Genomic DNA, 5985 nt, shown 5'->3' with positions numbered 1-5985 from the left:
GAAAGCTAGCATATTAATTCACATTATAAATATCAACTTTAGTTTTGCTTTTCTAAAGCATAAATTTCAATTGATACTTACACAAAACATTATAACTGTAATAGGTAATTCGGGCTGGATTGACGGGTTGATAGACCTGAGTTAACATGTTGAATTATTTAATCCTAACACAGCTCATATACTTGTTTTTGTCTTGTTGGACTAGTTAAAAATGTGTCATGTTCGGATCTATGTATTTTATGTTAATATGAGCAATATATTGTGAGTTGATAACAATTTATTCGGGTTGATGGGTTGTAAAACATGAGTTAAACGGGTTAACAGACCCACATATGTTTAATTAAACATATTGACGTACACACCAAATTATTTTATTTAAATAGCTTAACATGTCCAACCAAACACGAACCATTTTACTAAACATGTTAAAGTGAACACAACCAATTTATAACCCAAACCTTATTATTATATACAAAATTGCCAAGTCAAAACTTTCAACTACTCATAACTCATGTAGTCATGTTATATAGCCAACCAATGAGTTAATAATTCTCAAAATCATTTCGTGCTCACAAAAATGTCAACTTCCCAACAAGTTATATCCCATGAAGTAGGTTGGTTGCTAGTAGTCCGAATGCACAAAGATGGCTCATGTGAAAGACTCGTCGGAACTGACACCGTCCCTGCTGGAACTCACCCCGTCACCGGCGTCTTATCTAAAGACGTCGTCACCTCACATAAATCCAAAGTTTTTGTAAGAATCTACATCCCCAAAACCCTATCCACCAATCACAAACTCCCAACTCTTATTTACTATCACGGCGGCGGGTTCTTAACAGAATCCGCCGCCTCTCCCACCTTCCACCCGACACTTAACTTAATCACAAAAGAATCCAATGTAGTTATCGTGTCAGTTAACTACAGGTTGGCACCTGAGTATCTTTTACCAACTGCATACGAGGATGCATGGGAAGCAATCCAGTGGGTGGCTACCCATGCAAATAAAGATGGTCCCGAGTCATGGTTAAATGACCATGCAGACCTTCATAACATGTTTTTTATTGGAGATAGTTCAGGAGCCAACATAGCACACCATATGGCTATTCGGTTAGGGTTAAACCCGATTAGTGATATTAACCTCAACGGTCTTATTCTACTCCACCCATTTGTTTTGGGAAAAACCCTAATTGAACCCGTGCCAAAAGAATTGGTAATATTGCTTGAGCGATTGTGGAAGTTAGCTAATAAGCCTGGAGTCAGGTTGGATGGCATGTCACTTGATCCGGGAATGGACCCACGTGTGTCGCGTTTGGGTTGTTCCAAGATACTTGTTTGTTTTGTGTGGGTGAGATGGATAGGCTTAGGGTCTGTGGGCTTTATTATAAAAAGGTGATGGAGAGTAGCGGATGGAAAGGAAAAGTGGAGGTGATGGAGAGCGAAGGGGAGGGTCATGTGTTCTTTTTGTCAAATACTTCAAGCGAAAATGCACGTGTGTTACGTGATAGTATTTGTACGTTTATCAACTCGATTCGTAGCAAAGTTTGAACACGTATCTCGTCGATTCGTGTACGGTGCCACTTAATATAAGAATTAATAATGTATCATGTGAGCAATTTCTTCTATAATAAGTTGCTAATGAGCTTTTGAAATACTAATGTGCACTCAAAGAATATGATTGATGAGATTAGCATAACATACTTGAGATAACCATAAGACCAACAAGATACTAGAACTTATGAAACCAAGAACATGTACATATATAGTTTGGGTTGGTTGTGATGCGAAACTGATCCAAAAAGTTAGTAAACTATGACACGAATCAATACGACTAAAGAAATAGTAGCTTTTTATCTCGGGTACGATTCCTAAAGGTAGTACACTCGATTCTGACTCGAGTTTTTCATGACTAGACTATGTTGGTTCATCGAAATTTAATGTTTCAGAATCAAAGAATAATTGGCTATACAATTATACAAAGATCCAAGAGGGAAAATTCAATGCCCTTTTTCACTAACTCAGTTGCGTAAATGGATTGAATTCTTCCCTACGGATTTAAAGATATGGAGAATAACTGAAAAGGAAAAAAAATAGTATTCTTTTAACTGATGCTTTACAGGGGTGGGCTACATTTACGGGTGAGTACATAACGGTTTTGGTATCGATGGATCATATTTGTTTTATATTTGTTTTTAGATGTCGCTTTTCTGGGTGAGTTCGTATGTGTCTCGTCTTGTCTAGTTACTTAATTACTAGCGGGTTTTCTTTATAATATCTCTACCGTTAAAAAAATCACATAACATTTGATATGTTCGGAGTTGCATAACTTGTAAATACAAAGGAGATTAATTTCTTAATTACATGTCTGCTGGGGTCATAAGCGATTAGTTCAACTTCGAGACTCGAATTCTCTCATACGAAGCTTTATTGTTTACTTCAAAGAGTTATTTATACCTTATTACCATCTTAATTTGATCTTGATTTATTGTAATATTACTACATCACCTTATATAGGCTTAATATAGAGGATTTTTTTTTTCTTTTCATCTCCAAGCATCGGTATTCATATTATACAAGAATTGAAACCTTTAGCGAGGACCCCTACCGCGACGACACATTGTCAACTTTGGTTTATCAAGTTGGTTAAGTGATGGTTAAATTGTATTAATGATAATGGGCTTAGTTAAATGTTGAAGTCAATGAAGCAAGGCTAGAGCGAGTATGTAGATAGGAGAAAAATGGCTTTGTCGTAGATCTTGAACTCCGAAAATTTACCTTTCATATAAATAATGAGAGTGATAAACATCAAATTCACCTCTTAAACATGATCATCATTAAACAATCTAATAAAATGTTATTGGATCTGAGCCTTGAGCCTAGTAATGAAGTAAATCGGTTTGGGAAAAAAATTATAGAAGAGCCATTAAGTAGTACTCGTCTTGGGCACTTAAAACCTTGAAGACGCACTGACTCTTATTTGATCTAGACATATACCATGTCATTTGAAACTCGGTTGGTCATAATCTCAAAACCTAACTCTATTTCGTTCTCTCCCCTCGATAATTCAACCATAGCTAATGTGGACGGGTATGCGATTTTGAGCTCAACTTGACCAAACAAGTATTAAAGTTAAACATACAAATCAGACAACTTTTACCAATGAAACTATGTGTTAGTAAAAGTTCGTAGAAAAAACTAGTACGGGTAAAGAATTTAAGGAAAATCTTATCTGAAGTATTATTGACAAAATTTGTGATAGATCAACGATAGACCACCTATTGCTAGTTTTTCATCACCCGACAAAACAACATATGGTTGGATCAAAAAGAGATGTCATCCAAACTCTTATCCTGAATTCAATATTAGGATTAAAGATTAAAACAATAACTAGTTGTATCTACATGATTACGTAACAAACCACAATTTTGCAAGACATAGATGTACTAAAATAGATAGTGGTCATCTTTTATTTGTCAACTTTGTTCTTATTTGAAGGCATTGAGTAGTTGATTTTGATTTTATAATATTTTTTTTGTGTATATATAATCTCTTGACAATATTTGATTTACTTATGGACCACACAAATTGTGTGGAGATATATACATCATGCCCAAAGGTGGTTTGTTCACATAATAAATTATAGGGTGAGGTTACTCTACAATAACTGCTTAACGTACGATAGGTAGGCGAGACGTTTAAAGGCAAAATAAAAGCGTTCAAACGCAAAAAATTCTAAAACACTCAGGCAAACCTAAAACGCTCGGCCAAAAAACTAAAACGCTCTGCAAACGCTCAAAAACAGGTTTCATGAAAAAAAAAGTAGAAAATTGATCGATTAACGATCCAAAACTGTTTTTTTTCGTTGAACCAATAATTAATTGGATATGTATTGACGATTCCAAGATGTTGGGATGTGATTTCATGGATCGATTTCGTGAATATATTGTATTCACGTACCTTTGTACGTTAATGTATTATTGTATTCCATCTTTTCTTCTAAATTGTATTTATAAGGGTTTCAGTTAAAAATGATTTAACCAAAGGAAACATTATTATTTCTCATGTTTTTAGTTTACATATATGTGTAATTAGTTTTGTTTTTGAACAAAAATTATTATGCTAAATGCATATTCTTCGAAGAAAGTAATATGGATATTTTTGGTAATTGATTAACATTTCATTGGAAAGTAAAAATTCCGCTATGGTAATGGAGGATTTTTACATTCCAATGAATGCTTTATTTGACGATAATTGTTATGTATAAGTTGTTTTAAAATTTATCGAGTTGAAGTTCTTTAATGTATGTACATTGTATCCAACCTAGAAATTTAATGAGTTTCGGAAATTTTTGGCGACTGAATGTTTATCACACCTTTCATATAATTTGGTCCGGTTCGATTAGGTTTGGTAACATCATAGTAATAGTCTAATAGAACATGTGCTTTTTGTGGAATTTTATGTATACTTTCATTATAAACATTATGTATCATTAACATGTACTTTATGACCATTGTTGTGGATAGGTTTTAAAGCCTAAGGTTAAAGTGTCACGGTAAATTAATGCCACATCTCTTTAACATCGTATTGTGGTTTAAATTTCTCTTATCATTTTAAATCCATATCCTTTAGCATTCGGTCCCCACTATGTATTAAAGTTTTTTCTTTGCCACGCAATAATGCCTTAACATATGTGCATATCAAAAAAGTAATAAGTATATTGAAGAAACACTAAGTGACCCCGGGCAGATTACGGATAATCTGGGGGTTAAGTAGATGTTTCCCACGAGGGTTAGGTCCGGCAAAGATGGTTGTTCTTCAGATGATCTGCAAAACAGACACCGTGAGCTCGTCACTGAGAAGGGGGGGGGGTACCTCCTTGTGACCACCCTCCGGCGTGAGAATCAGACTAGATTGCTCTTGAATATAGGTGTATATTAAGAGAATTAGCTAGAGAGAAGATATAATAATAAGATGTCCTACCGTTCCAAGGTGTTGGAGTATTTATAGCCGAAGGTAGGTTTCCAAGCAGGTACAGCCGGCTGAATAGTATTCCTGTTCTACCAACTGTGGGCTACGCACGTGCCATGCTGGTGGTTGGTGGGTAGGCAGCGGCTGATATTGACATTAAGTAGTAGAGCGTGCTGCTCGTCGTACTGTTGTCAGTGAGCTGTCGCAGCTTTGGTCAGATCTTTTGTCCATACCTTGGCAGGTATAGTACAAAAGATCCTCCAGTAGCGTACGGACTGGCTCATTTGGGCGGGAGTTTTCCCGGCTTTGGGCGGGAGTATTCCCGGCTTGCTCACTCCTTCTTCAGGTGACATTGCTGAATTATTTAAGAGTTAGTGCCTTGTGCGTGTAGCCTTGCTGCGCGGGTAGCCTTCCCTGATTGCTAGTATCCGTTGCTGCGGGAACAGGCGGAGTACGTCGACCATTGGGAGGTTTTTCCTGCGGGAACAGCTTGCGTACTACGCGTAAGGACGTCACGTATCTGAGCATGGTGGGTCATGCGGATCCAGTTGGTCTTTGCGCAGACGTCCCTCTTGAAGGTGAGTCTTGCGGGTTCAACTGCGCAGACGTCCCTCTTTGAGGTGAGTCTTGCGGGTCCAACTGGGCTCTGCTGGGACCTACCTCTTCAAGTCCCCCCAGTCCAATGTTCTTCTCATGAATTATTAATACGTGAGGTGAACTTTTGGACTTTAAGCAAGGTGAACTTTTGGATTCTTCCTGCGGGTTTCCTAATGTCACGTGCAGAATTTCCCACTGTTCTGCTTGATCTTTGGGTATGATGCGGGTAGGTGTGTAACCTCCTCGCACGTCGGGAGCGTTTGAGTTTCATTTGTGTAGATTCTCCACGGGGTTTTGGTAGTTTTAAACATAGTGATCAATTATGTTAAACAACCAATTCCAACTTGGAGCTTCCAACAATCTAGTTCTCAACGTTCCCGCTATGCGGGGATGTTATATCCCTTTCCGCAAGCATGGCCCAGA

At 37.3% G+C, this 5985-nt stretch overlaps 1 pseudogene; it reads left to right on the top strand.

The window, feature by feature from the left end:
• The first annotated feature begins 268 nt into the window (after positions 1 to 268).
• On the top strand, positions 269 to 1823 carry LOC143631387 (putative carboxylesterase 1 pseudogene; annotated as a pseudogene).
• The last annotated feature ends 4162 nt before the right edge of the window (positions 1824 to 5985 follow it).

This window comes from Bidens hawaiensis, unplaced genomic scaffold (genome assembly GCF_021521415.1).
Source record: "Bidens hawaiensis isolate Kalapana, Puna unplaced genomic scaffold, B.hawaiensis_p1.1 tig00006068_1, whole genome shotgun sequence".
In the NCBI taxonomy this organism is placed as follows: Eukaryota; Viridiplantae; Streptophyta; class Magnoliopsida; order Asterales; family Asteraceae; genus Bidens; species Bidens hawaiensis.
This window is presented reverse-complemented; position numbering and strand designations above follow the sequence as displayed.